This window comes from Cryptomeria japonica, chromosome 1 (assembly GCF_030272615.1).
Source record: "Cryptomeria japonica chromosome 1, Sugi_1.0, whole genome shotgun sequence".
Taxonomy (NCBI): Eukaryota; Viridiplantae; Streptophyta; class Pinopsida; order Cupressales; family Cupressaceae; genus Cryptomeria; species Cryptomeria japonica.
This window is the reverse complement of record NC_081405.1, coordinates 532,021,946-532,037,795: the sequence shown is the minus strand read 5'-3', so window position 1 is coordinate 532,037,795 and position 15,850 is coordinate 532,021,946.

Here is a 15,850-nt window from a genome sequence, read left to right as displayed (position 1 = left end):
AGGGGAGAGAGAGAGAGAGAGATGAGAGAGAGAGAGAGAGAGAGAGAGAGAGAGAGGGAGGGAGGGAGGGAGGGGAGAGGAAGAGAAAGGGAGAGAGGGAGAGGGGAGGGGAGAGGGAGAGAGGGAGGGAGAGGGAGAGAGAGAGAGAGAGAGAGAGAGAGAGAGAGAGAGAGAGAGAGAGAGAGAGAGAGAGAGAGAGAGAGAGAGAGAGAGAGAGAGAGAGAGAGAGGGTGGGAGAGGGAGAGGAGAGGGGAGAGGGAGAGAAGAGGGGGAGAGAGGGAGAGAGAGAGAGAGAGGGGGGTGGGAGAGGGAGAGGAGAGGGGAGAGGGAGAGAGAGGTAGAGAGGGGAGAGGGAGAGGGGTAGAGGAGAGGGGAGAGGGAGAGAGAGGGAGGAGGGGGGAGAGAGGGAGAGAGGGAGAGAACATGGGGGGAAGGGGAGAGGTAAAGGGAGAGAGAGAGAGAGAGAGAGATAGATAGATAGAGAGAGAGAGAGAGACCTTGTATGCGTTTGAGAGGGAGAGATGATACACTTACATGTGTATATATGTTTAATATATTATATGTATATAAACATATTATATATACAATGTCATATTATACACATATTATATATATTATATGAATATACACATATTATATATTACATATACACATATTATACATAGAATATAATATTATACAATAGTGCGTACGCACTGTTTATAGTAAAGATAGTGCATACGCGCTGTTTAATGGGAAACACGCCCGTACGCACTTCTTACACTATAAATACCCTGTACACACTTTTTAAACCATACATACCCTGGACGCGCTTTTGACTTTTTAGGCTTGGAAATAGGCTTGGATGACAAAGCTACGGATTGGAAGTTTGATATCCCTCCATTTCCCTCATTTTTGACGTGTTTTATTTTATCAACTTGGTTTATTGACTTTGTCATCATCAGGTTTACACTTCATAAAGTGGGTATTTCTAAAATTGCCACCATATTTTCACCCATCTTCTGAGCTTTCTAACAATATAATTTTTTTTCAATTTGAACAACAATAACACATTATTATTGAATTTCTTTTACTAGTGTCTCCATAGTTCTCATAGACATAGGTGCACCATTTTTAAAAAAAACCTTTTGATATATGTATCCAAATTTTAAAAACTTTATATATTATTGTAGTGCACTTGATTATTTACAATTTAAAAAAAATAAAATTGTATTTTCAATTTGTTTAGTGCAACTTATGCTTCGCGCACGAACAAGTACCAAATTTTCAGGATGTGCTCGATTGGAAAAATTATTAAAAAAAAAATACTCAACAAAAAATTACAAAAAAATACACATCTTCTAGTGCTCACTCTTAACTATCTTTCTACAAAAGGATTTGTCAAAATACTAAATCTAACTATGACTTTTTTGATGCACACGTCAGACACTATGTTATATTTTTCAGAAAAAAAACAAGGTTAGTTTTTCGTGCATGAAGGATTTGACCCCCTTAATCTTATCCAATTTTGAAAAAGTTTAGTAGTTTGGAAACTAGATTCAGAGTACTACAATATTTGTTCTTTTATTATCTTCATATCTTGAGTGGATGACTTTCAAATTTTGCCTCTAAGTTCAGGTTCACCTAATTTTAGAAAAAAAGTGTCCACTTATACCCCCTTTTTGACCACCATCTTTGTGCACTTACCCACCCACCAACCAGTTTACATCAAACCATAGATTAGAAAAGAGAACTACATACTTTACGCCTTGATCCCATGTCAAAACGGGTATGTAGGCAGTCTAGGGACAGAGTTGTCCCTAGTACTCAGTTATTCATGGTGGGGTCTAGGTTTTGGTAAGAAGAAGGATTGTGAAGAATCCTAATTTGAAAGATAAGTGAAATAAAAAAAGTAATTCAATGCATACTTGGAAGGAATCCCGTATGGATTCGCTTGACTTCCCGAGGCTTTAAGCCGAATTCCGAGGCGGAATTCAAGCTTGCATTATGTTATTTTGATTTCTCCTAAGGACGGTGATCTTCGTGCACTCCTACTAGAGGACTGTAGTACTTAGTGAGTGACTCAAGACCCGAATGGTCCCGATGAGTCTAAGTCTCTGGCTAGAGCACCTCCTATCCCAATTGGATAGATGCCTACCCCGTATGGGTAGATGCCTATCCCGTATTGGATAGATGAAACCTTTTGTTCCATATGGACAGATGCCTAACCCGTATGGTTAGATGCTCATCCCAGATGGATGAATGCCTAATCCAAATGGATGGATGCCCAGAGTATGTGATTGAATCAAATACAATGATTAAATTTAACAAACAAAAAAAAGTGGTCAAATTTTGTTGCGTTAAGTAAAGTGGGTTATTACAGAGGGTGGCTTCACTAGTCACACCTTTAATATATAGATAGCATTATAAGTGATCTGATAAAAATGTGTTTGCATTGACAAAGGATGGAAGATTAAGAAACCAGAGGAATGATCCACATGCTTTTATCAATTATTCTATGGTTAAGATACTCACACTTGACGAGAAGAAAATACTACTCAAATAAAAGAAGCTATGAAGAACATGAATTGCTCACTGGTATTGATAGGCATCTCTCTCACGTTTTTTGGCAATGAACTTTGATCACATGTCCAACTAAGTATGATATTAGTTTAATTTTCTTTATCGACTATCTATGTGGTTTCAGGAGCACTAGTTTAAATGATATATTATGGAGGAGCACTAGTTTATATGATATCTACCGAGATGATGGAGGAGTATTGACTAAGGGAGAGAAACAATGAGCCCATAGTATTTGTGGGTAACCCATACAAACCATTTCATTGGTATTATAGGTCCTTAGAGATACTCTTTGGAAATTCTATTGAGTTCACCAAGCTAATGTATGTACAAGTACATTGTTGCCATAGCCTTGGCAGTGATGAACACAGTTCGAGAGCCGAGAAGCTCTGAAAGCAATCAAGACCTCATAATAGATGAAAAAATATCTATTAGGCATATCAATTTAAACAACATTTATTTTTGGTTTCTTGGTTTTAATAGAAAACATAAGAACGCGATCTCATGACAAGGAATGCAAATGGTTGTATTAAGAGGCCTCAGGCTAGTGACGGTCTACATGGTTAAGTTCTTGAATAAGAAATTAGTCATTTTTGTTCCCATATCTGGTCAACATATAGACTTGGAACTAATAAATAAGATGAATATGGTGATCAAATGAGTGAGAAGAAACAAGGTTGTAAATGGTTCATAATATCGATGAGATAATAGTTGGGTTTGAAAAATGGTGGAAGATATCCACTTTGTGTCTTAGTTCACAATGTCATCGTTGTTATTCCATTTATAGTGTCAACCATTCAAGAGGGTATGCATTCTTCAACATTGAGAATTTGTATATCATGGAACCCAAAAAGATATTGATCTTGTCCTACATATGAGATGTAATGCATTAAATAGAAGTAGATGAAACATTGCAATGTCGCTATTTAGAGACATAACCCATGATGCGAAGAGGTATTATCTTTTAGAAATGGATCATATTTTAATTACAGAAGAGGGTTGTAGTCTATATACAATCGCTCAAAATCTATAGAAAGTAAGGAGTATAGATCCAAGATTCATTTTAAGGAATCTAGTGGAATAATTTTGAATATATTATACATCACTTAACAACATTATTCTATATTATATGAATGTGTTAGGAATAAGGATTAATATAAAAATTCTCTTGAACAACATTTGTAAAAAAGATTAGCATTTCTTAACATAATTATGATGGATTGATTTAAGAAAGAAAACAAATATACTGCATGTATGACAAAAAAATGTCCTTGCACATGTGTTGACAAAATATAGATTAAAAGTCTATACAAAATGCTTCAGTAATACCATTTAAATACTTAAAATGTAAAAATGCATTCCAATCTTTCAAATGAATATGTACCTTTTCACAAGTATTTAAACAAATTGTTGTTAAACTAACATGATGATACTAGTAAATCAGAAAGTAATTCAATTTTTCCTACAAGATGAAAAATTAAATTTTCAAATTCAATATTTCTAAAATTGATAGAGGAAAGTAATATTTGTTTACTATTTGTCTATTCTTCTCAAACAAACACTTGTTTTGTAAAAATATCAAATGTTTACCTCTTGAAGTGAAATCCCAAATGCTAGCTTCCTTTTAAAAAAAGAAGGTGACCTTGTGTTGCTCAACTAATATAATATGTATGCATTTTTTATAAAAAAAAAGGTTAGCAATGAACATTTATGTCACTTACTAATATTTGTGGCACAAATTGTAAGAATTTGCATAAAGAGGTTTTCCATCAAGTTGAACAAATCCTTGAATATAACCTATAAAAATGATTAGTATAGCCTAATAGGCTCTGATACCATGTTGGAAACTAGGATCTTAGGATACTAATAATTATAAACAAGATCATAAAGTAAATGAAATGATAAACACACATGCATAAATGTACACATTACACAAGATATACATGGGGAAAACCCTTTTGGGTTAAAAAACCCCATAAAGCATCATTTAATTAAAACACTTACAAATACTTTCCTATCATAAAATAGACATGAACCTAGGGATACTCCTCCAATACTTCCACGTGGCCGATAATACCTCTTGTGCATAGTGATACAACTCACCATAAAAGATCCAAATTCACATACTCTCAAATGAGAGAGAACCTCTTTAAATATAGGAGGAAGGGTGGATTCACTAGTCACACCTTTTCAATAACCCCCACTCATAAATAATTAATAATCTATTAATTATTAGATTATAATTATTTCAAATGGGGTATGCTTATAAAGCATATAATATATAAGGTTTAATAATCTTATATTAGAACATTATATATAAATGTTATAAGGATGTGATCCCTAATAATATTATGTTCTAACACGCCTCCTCCATACCTCGTCCACCATCCTGGCTTCCTCTCTCGCCTGCCTGATAATTTCCTCCAACTCCATGATTTTAATATAAATTATCAATCCTTCCCACCCTCTCCCCGCTTCATCATGAAACCTAGCTTTAACCTCCTCATGGCGTCGTAGGAAGGGAATCGTCATGTGTCTACCCCGAAGCTCTACATTTTCCTCTGGTATACCTTTAGAAACTTTGAAACCCCAACTCAAGATTGCCCACTCCAACAAAGACTCCATGTTTAGAAGGTAGTCTCTCGGGACTATCATCGTCATCACCTTCCTGACCTCCTCGCATGAATAGCCCAAGTCTAGACCCCATACCATGATTAAAGAGTAAATGTCCACCCTCAAACGATAAATGTGGCTTGTAATGCCCCTTCAAGAACCCTAAAGGAAAACAACACAACTAGGCAACTAAAGGGTGAAATTTTTATTTTTTTAAAGATTAAGTGCATTAATTATAACCATTGCACGTCTAATAACACAACAGAAGACTAACACATGATTTCCTAAGGGTTACCAACAAATATTAATCGTAGATTATATTAACACCATGGTTAATCCAGTTGTCCATTTAATTAGATAAAGTAAATGCTTAAGTTCAAAACTATACATACATTTAAATTCCATAATGAAAAAAATTAAAGTATTCCAATGTATCCAATTTCCATAAAACATTTAAACATAAGATCAAAGCAACTAAAATAACATTCATTCCACTGACATAATATTACAATATCCATAATTACATGTCTTCCAAAAATACCATTGAATCCAAAAGTTACAATATCAAGGTTACATAAAAGTCTGATACAATGACCACAAGGTCTCAACTGAACAATGACCATGAACAAGAGCTGGTACATAAACCATGAACCAAGAAACACCAGTGAAGCCTTTCCTCGCCTAAAGATACAATCTAGAACATCCGATGGGAAGTGGCACTACCACTCGACCATGTGATCCCGAAATGGAACCACCCCACCGTGTTAGGAGGTAGTAGAAAACCCTCAAGCAAGCAAAGTAAGACAAGTATGAAAGAACAACAAGACTTTGCAAACATCCATGTGATTCAACTCACAAAACACTAGTGACTCTAAGGAGAGAGTGTCATCACATAGCTTGATGGTTACCATGGTAGGCCTCCTAGGTCCCGACTCTCTGTCCTGGTAACCTCTCCCGACTTCCGGCTCCAACTAAGTCTCATGCGGACCCTACCAATCCTTTCGTGAAGACAAGGTGGTAAGTTTTCCATTCCAGGCCTTCTCGTAACATTATGGGCCATGTACAAGCACTACACCTATGCATGAGGTACATTATCTTAATTAATATTTATTTCACTCCCCCCAATATATTATTAGGTTATCACTTTTTAACTGACTTTCGACGGGTTATCCTGTCATCCACTTCAGGCACGACCCCCACTCAAAAGCCACTCTCTCTCATAGGACACTAACAGGAAAGGTCTCTCTACGAGAACTCTATGGCGAAACAGACAACCATAACTAATCCTGACAAACCACAGGTGAAGGATATACAATCACTAACCCAAGATTGACCATTTGGACAAAACACACAATGGCTCACATCAACGGGGTTATACAACAACACTTGGCCAAGGAGATATAACAACATATGACATAATGACAACTCAACCAGAATTGCAATGAAATTAAGCTTGACTGCAAACTCCATTTACACAAGATCCTAATACAAGCAATCTTTTCTTAAAACAACCAAATGCATAAATAACTTGCAATTAAAGATTTTCCAGAAGATAAGAAAACACAACTATTTTAATACAAATAAATCAATGTTGTCATTTGTCCAATAAGATTTAAATCAATCACACAAACATTAATCTCCTAATGTTTTCAAGCATAAATATAAAATCTCTAAATCTACAAGCTTTTCTGAACACCCAAGCTATAATTTAATTATATTCATAAAAAATAAATGTAGCTATAAATTAAAATTATATTCAATACCTATAAATAATTTACTTAAAATTATATTACAGAATATATATCTATCAACTTAAAATTTAATTTTCCACAGTATTAAAATAATAATACCAAATAACATAATATCCAAAATAATATTAACTTACACACACACACCCACACACACACACACACACACCCACACAGATATATATATATATATATATATATATATATATATATATATATATATATATATATATATATATATATATAAGTTAATTTAAAAATAAACTTAATAATCTGAAAACTCTTTAATTCGGTCCGCACAGCGAAATTTTAGGGAAAAAGGCGAATTTAACAGTCCCTGTACCGTGCATGGTAGCACGTGCTACCCATGGTAGCATGTACTACCACTTTGTAGCATTGCTACCACCAGTAGCAGATGCTACCGTAGGTAGCTTATGCTACCTAGGGTTTTTTTTTTTAATTAATTTCTTTTCAATAAATTCAATAACATGAATAAAACAATAATTTTTCAATAAATTCATTTTTACAGAATTTAATCTTTTACAATATATTTTCTTTTTTTGTAATTAAATAAAATATTTTCCCAAAACGTAAATAACCCAATAAATTTAATTTATAATTAAATTTATTCCTAAAGTAATTAACAATTTCATAGTGATACAAATAAAAGACTGTCATAACCAATATCGGAATAAAAACAAATAAGAGGGAATGATTTATCTGGTAAATCCCATACCTCCCAAATCTTGTAATTTCCATGCACAACAAAATTCTTGGTAAAATTTGTCATAATAATTTTTCCCAGTTTTCTCAAAATTTAATCCACAAACACCCAGAAATAACTTCTTTCCATTAAACTAGAAATTAACTTCAGATATGGACTTTAGCTAAGAACAAAATTAATCAGACAAGATATGAAAATCATCTTAACACACACATCATTCAGAAGATAGAAAAAATAGAAATATTTTCTTAAAACAACAATCAAAAGAAGCCACCCAACCTGGTATAGCTTTCCTGGAAGAAATCTATAGAAGAGCCCTAATCTTTTCAACAAGCTTCCAAATAAATTTCTTCACCTAAATCCCTGACCTGTTTCTTGTGTATCTAAAATAAAGACCTATTCCCCTATTTAAACTAAAATTCTAGGTTGAATATCTTTTTCCCCAAAACCTAAATTTAGAATAAAAGCAATTTTATTTTCTTTTCTAATTTCCTAACAAAGGATAAGTTAACATGCAATAATTCTTTTCTCATGCAAATTAATTTTCTAAATAAAGAAATTAAAGCAATACTATAATTCTAATTCATTCTTTTATTTCATTTATTTATTTATTTAAAATTCTAGGAAACAATAACTGCAATTAATCTAATTTATTTTTCCACTAAAATTTGAATAAAATATATTTCTAATAATATGCAGCTTGCAACTTAATTTAATAATTTCTTTTAATTAACTAAATTTATAATCTCAATGCATAAAATACATAATTCACAAGAATACCAACTATGAGATAAATCCATAAATTTAATTAATTAATTAAATCCACTAAACATACACAAACTGAAAAAATCTCAAGCAAATACGAAGGCCGAACAAACTGACAGGATGACCAACTGACGACACTCACACGAGTGTAATTGAGTAAAATAGGGTCAACTACTATCTCCTCCACTTCCATCAAAAAATATAAGGCACACTCAGACCTGTGAAGCCAAGTGGAGACGATACCCCGTCCCTACACAATACTTGTACCTGCAATATCCTAAATCACCGAACCACACATGCATATATACTATATAGAAAACACGACATACACACCGATGAAGGAGAATCGCGACGTTCCCTGTCTCACCGAAATGAGTGAAGGAAAATTGTCCCCTTGCATCCAATACACTCGCAGACACACAACATATTATTCCACATTGCATAGATAAAGTAAAGTGTTAGTACATAGCAATAATCCATAAAATGCCATAAATCACAAGTACTGAAATACTGTAAATAAATTACTCATCTCATATCCAGATAAAGCATGAAATAATGTCATAAAATTATGAATAACACATCATGGTAATGTATCCTCTGAAAACAAACAATAATAAAATATGAGTCTAATGAGTTTAAACGAGTAGGGGTACTACATGGCTAATGATCGCCACCTCCTTGCCAATAACCACTTGAATAGCTTTCAAAAACAAGGGATCTCTCACCAAAAACATGTTTTCAAGCCTCTTCACAAGAACAAGACCCCAGAATACAGGCATCAACTTAGAAGATTTAAGGGTGAAATTAGCTTCCATGTTGGAAGCCTCACCAAACCGTCGAGCTATGCAAAAACTTCATAATCCCCACCACCAAACTCGCTCAACTGTAACATTGAATGAGCGTAAATTTAATTTTTAGCTATTAAAGAGGAACACACCACAACCGCTGCCATTACAAAAACATTTGGCATTAATTTCCCATAAAGCACGATCCATTCTCAGTTCATTAAATTAGATGCACTCTGCATATCGCACATATCAAGTATGCAATAATACTGTACTTGGTAGGTTATCTTAACTCCATTGAACGTTGTTGTCATTATCATCCCACCACGTCATCTTACCCTTGGACAACTCACAAGCCACGTTAGACAAGTCATCAACAACAACATTTACACTTCTCCTTACATGGGAAACACAAAAGTCTTAGATTTTTTTTTAATTTTGCACAAATTATGGTGATAAACTTATTCAATTTCCAGCATGGGGTGTCTCCTTTCATAAGAGCATTAACCACTACTAGGGAATCCCCCTCCAAGTGGACGTTTGAAGCCTTCATATTCACTACCAAATCAGTAGCTAACAAAGCTGCTTGCACCTCTGCTTCATTATTGGTACCATCTTGTAATCTTTTTGCACCTTTGAAGAGAACCTTCCCTTCATCATCACAGGCCACACACCCCGCTCCTGAGATGCCTAGATTACCCCTTGAAGCCCCATCGAAATTAGTCTTAACCCAGTCCCTCTCAGGTTTGACCAACTCACCTCTTCAATACCAAGATCGTTGCACAAAGGATTAACCCTAGGGAGCCCATGAACGGGTCTAATTGCATCCAATTTTCATTAACCCATTATTATTCAATTTCTTTTCCACCCATTATATTAATGAATTTTTTCTTTCTATGTTTATTTTTTAATTTTTAAATAGTTAGATGCATGATTTTTAAGTTTTCAATTTATATAAATTGTTTTTCCTCAATCTAATTGGCTCAAATAATTTGTATCTTATTACTAGATTTCCCGAATCCACTTTTTACATGAGTTTTTTTCAAGCAAATTTTTAGGTCATTAAAATAATAGTTACTATGTTGTAGTTTTATTTCCTGTGTATAAATATTTAAATTTTTAAGATCTTTATTTTAGTTATCCTCATGCAATTTGATAATACAAAAATTTCATAAATTTGATATATGTTCTGATAAATTTGATATATGTTACTACCATGACAAATAAATTTAATACTAATTGAATGGTAATTGTAATATAAATTCAATGTTAATTTGAATAATTATTGAATGTTAATTTAAAAATGGATTCTCTAGTATTCAATAAGATTACACATATTTACAGATATTTTAATTAAGATTAAATGAACTAACTTAAAAAATAATTTAAAACTAAGTGAAGTTAAATAATCTATACATTATATTTTCCCTAATAGTAACGCTCATTGAACTCAAAACTTACACTAAATCAAATTGAACGGTAACCCTAAAACAATACAAAATTTAATCCTTACTAAACACTAAAAGTAAAAGTAAATTTTAACCTTAACCCTAACCCATAACAAAGTTTAACACTAACACTAAACTGAATTCAACCACAACCCTAAACTATACAAAATTGAAAGCTAACTTTAAATATAATTGAACACTAACCCTTAACCTAAGTTAAGATTTTAAAAAAGTAAACACTAACACAAAACAAAACTAAATCTTAATCCCTACCCATAACCAAATTTAACCCTAACCTAAACTCTAACCCTATACATAATTGAACACTAAACCAAATTTTACAGTAACTCTAAACATAATTAAACACTAAACCTAATTCAATTGTAACCATTACTAAAGTAGGATTAATGTGTTAATACCAAGCCTAACTCTAATTTTATATGAAATTCTAAACATAACAATAAACCAAATTGAACTATAACTATAAATGAAATTGAACACTAGATCTTTCGATGTCTGCTAGGTTTTTTGCTCTTGGTTTGCAACCAGTTTTGTTTCTAAGTCTTAGGTTCTCTTTTGTTTCTAAGTCCTAGTCTCTCTTTTGTTTCTTTAATGCTTTATCTTTAAATCTATGTTGTAGGGGTTTTGGGTCCCCTCAAAACCTGTTTTGTTTTTGCTTAACCAAAAACACTACATCAAATTAAACTATAACCAAAACTGTAACTTTAACCCTAACCATAGTTGAATTCTAATCCTAATTACTTAATAGTGTTATTTAAATTATAACCTTTAATCTTGAATGCAAATTTTATTAGGGTTCAATTTTCTTTGTTATTAGGGTTCAATTTGATTTAGTATAATTTAATTTATCAAGATTTGTTTTAATGTTCAATTTAATTTATTAAAAGTTTATTTTAACCTATGCATTCTGCTTCTAATATTTAAATAAATTATTATACTTACACACACACACAATGTATATGTATATGTATAAAGCCAAAATATATAGATGTTTTTTTTATTATTCCACTTAAATAAAATAATTTTATGAAATTAAAAAATGAAAGCTTCTATATCTCTCGGATTTCTTTATATATATTTATAATATGAACTGAATGTTAATTTTAAAAAAAAGATTCTCTAATATTCAATAAGATTACACATTTATAAATATTATAGTTAAGTTTAAATGAACTAACTTAAAAAATAGAAAGATTACCGAATACATTCATTATAATTATAGTAAGGGTTAAGATTATAATTAAATTAGGGTTAGATTCATGTTCAATTAGTTTAGTTTTAAATTTTAATTAGGAGCAGGGTTCAATTAGGATTAGGACTATGATTCAATTAATGTTTAATTAAAATTATAAAATAAAATTTTGAGTTAGGGTTAAATTATGGTTATAGTCCAAACATAATTAAGGTAAGGGTTTAATTAGGGTAAGGGTAAGGGTTTAAAGTTAAATTTGAGTTAGGGTTAAGGATCAAATAGACTTCTAGGCAAAACTTTTGATTTGTGGTTAGGGTAAAATTATGGTTAGGACTCAAAGAGGTTAGGAATACAATTCAATAAATGAAATTCCTTAGACAAATTTTTAGCTACAATAAAATAATATTTAGAATGTTTAAATTTTCTTTTCAAATTATTTAGAGTCTATACCTTTTAAAGCTTTATATAAATAAATAAACATATATAATAAAAATAATATGAATTAATAATATTATTTTAGTTATCTTCATATAATTTAATAATATAATAATAAAAAATTTGGTCTTATAAATCTAAACTTTTTTTTATTTGATATATGTTATATAGTAACTAACATGATAAATTAATTTTTTCTTCATTATTGAAACTAGGTGAAAATATTTTGATACTAATTAATTAATTAATTGTGAAAATATTGGTAACTGAGTGAAGGACTAATATTAATTGAATGATATAGAATATATTCTCTAGCATTATTGATATTCCATTTTCTAATATTCAACTAAGATTACACATATTTGCAAATATTATTGTTAAGATTGAATAAACTAACTTAAATAATAATGTTGGAGTTATCGTGTATTAGCTAATAATTATTTGTTTAACTATAAGTCTATTATACTCTACGCTTAAGCTAAACTTGGGCATTTGGGGCTTCGGCCCTAGCTCACCCGGTCGTGGATCGCAACTTAAGGCGTGGGTATGCTCCCCATGGTCTTGAGTTCGAGTCCCCGGCTGTGTTAACTCTGTGTGTGTTGCTACCTTGTGAGTGGGTTGTACACACTGGGGGATTAGTCTTGCTTCGGCAAGGACACCTCCAGATTCCACGATAGTGAATATAAAAAAAAAACTTGGGCATTTAATAATTATTCTAATTATTAAATACTCTTTATCCCTTTAGGGTTTCTTTAGGGTTGTACATCTTTAGGGTTTCTATTCTCTTGTCATAAGTATTGTATTGTAATTTTCTTTTCAATTCCTTCTCTGAATGATAATCTTTTTCTTTAGAGCCTTTTTTGTGTTTTGTCTCCAATCTTCTCTTGTGACAGGTATTTTTCTTGCAGATGCTCTTGGGATCTCAGAAGTTGTACTTTTTCAACTTCTTCATGGTATCAAAGCCTACATCTGTTGCTGCTTGTTCCTGATTTCTTTGTAGAAGATTTTCTCTGGAGGCAAGGGTTTCAGTTTTTTTTTCAAGATTTTTTAGTTTGGATCTAGGTTTTCTTTTTGTTTTTGGGCATTTTGAGCTCAAACGGACCTCACCATTGAGCTTAGAACACCCAAAAAACCCCATTTTCATATAAAATTTGTCCAATTTGAACAACTTTAGCTCTGGAATTTTTTAATTTATTTTTTGGCATCATAGGCACGTTTTTTGAGATAAAAAATTAAAAAATCATTTTTTTCATAGTTTAACGGCTTGCCAAGGCTGATCTGTCACGTGACGGTCTGTGGAGCTGCAGATGGTCTCCAAGACCACCACGACAGGCGGTCTCCCACTGTCATTGGTCGCCAGTCTACCGGCAGTTGCAATAGTCTGTTAACCACCCGACTGCCACTGCCCACCACACCATGCCTGACCGCCACCGCCTAATGCACTATCACCTAATCTCTACTACCGCTCGAAGCTCTGTCGCCACCCAACTTGAGCACCACCTCTACCACCTCTCCTCCTCTTGCTTCTTCTTGCAAGCCTTTTTGACAGGGGGCGGGTTTTTTTTGTCCTAAATTGGGCAAACGGAGTCAGTTTTTCAAAAATGAATAGGCACAAGAAATCTCTTTTCAAGCTCTACTCAGATCTGGAGGTGAGATTTGCTGATTTTTTCACCTAGTACCTGTTTTTTTCTATCCAAGTCGACGCTTTTTTCTGCACTCCGGGAGCCATAACTTGGGCAAATAGACTCCATTTTCGGAAAACGAATAGGTGTCAGAAAGATCTTGGAGAGCCCTTCTCAGATTTGGAGTTATTTTTTCCAAAAAAATCATCAAGTACACAAGATAGTGTCTGACACATTTTCTTTGCTCTTGTCTTCTTTTCTTGCTCTCAGATTGTACTGGTTTTTTGTTTTACATATTGTGGGGGTGTTATTTTTTTACTATTTTTTGTAATTTACTTCAGAAAATCAGAACACCTAAAGTCAAAAAAACAAAAAAAACCCTTTTGCATCTTCTATCTAGTCTGAAAGATCACTTAATTAAAAAAATCAAGAGCAAGTCCAGGTTCAGGTACAGGTACACATGGAAGATTCTTCAATTGAACTTCTTACATCCCAGAACTATCACCTTTGGAAAGCTCGTATGGTGAAACTTCTCAAATCAAGAAGGTTGTGGTCCTGTTTTGATGCAGATCAGTCATTGTTGCAGTGTCCTTTTGAGATTCTTCAGCATCGGAATAAGATGGATGAGGCGATGGGTGTCATCTCCGTACATGTTCCAAACAACTTGCTTTTTCACCTTGATGGTTTTCTCACTCCTCGAGCTATGTGGTCCAAATTTGAAACTCTCTTTGGTACTATCAATGAGTTCAGAGCATTACAAATTGAGGCAGAGCTCTCTTCCTTGTTACCTGAGTCTTTTCCTCACATTGAGGACTTTCTGAACAAATTTAAAACCACCAGATCTATCCTCCATAGTTGTGGTAAAAATAAGACAGACCCAGAGTGTATCTACCTAATTCTCTCTAAGCTTCGAGGTCCCTATCAGATATTTGCTTCCACATTTTATTCTACTATGGATGCATTGGGTACATGCTTCACCATGCATACTTTTGATATGTTCTATGATCTCTTGACTCATGAGTAGGCTCACCTATCTAAGTTGGACACTCTCATAGGATCAAATCCAAAAGCATTGGTTGCTCAGACATCTAAAGAGAACACGAAGCAAAAATCAAAGCCTAAGAAGGATTCATTTGGTAGTGAGCATCCCTCCAAGCCACCACCTAAGTCTGATTCCAAACTGAAGTCCTATCCCAAATAGGAGCACTCTTCTAAGTCTGGTGAGTCTTCCTCCAAGACTAAGAAGAAATTAGATGAACTTTACAATTTTTGTGGCAAAGAAGGTCATTTAGTTTCTCGCTATTAGAAACAATTAGAGGCTTTGGAGGTAGCCATGCAATAACATCACATTTCTACTCCTCAGCCTTCATCTTCATCTTCTATTGGGAAAGGACATGCTCTTTTTGCACTAGATATTCCTTCTGCATCCACTTGGATTGTTTATTTCAGGGCTTCTCACCACATGACACACTCACCGCAACTTGTTACCTCACTTGCTCATAGTAATATTTTACAGATTGTAGTTGGCGACTCAGCATAACTTTCAGTTTTAGGTTCAGTTTTTGTTCCATTGATAGGTGGTTGTTTTCAGGATGTTCTTTTGGTTCCTAATATTTCGTGAACCTCCTCTCTATTTATCAAATTTGTCATTCTGGCTCTGGTAAAACAGTTGAGTTCTCACCACATGATGTGGTCATTAGAGAGCTCCATGCTCTTGATTTGGTTGTGGCTACTGGCAGTGTTGATCTCGATTCTTGGTTATATCGGTTTGATGGTTTTGAGAGTCTAGATGGTTTCGGTGTTTCTCTTGTAGCACATGCAGATTCAGTGAGCTAACTTTGGCATGAGCATTTGGCCATGTCAACTACATATACTTATAGCAGATGAGCACACAAGCACTTGTTATTGGGCTCCCTCAAATCTCCTGTACTGATGGTG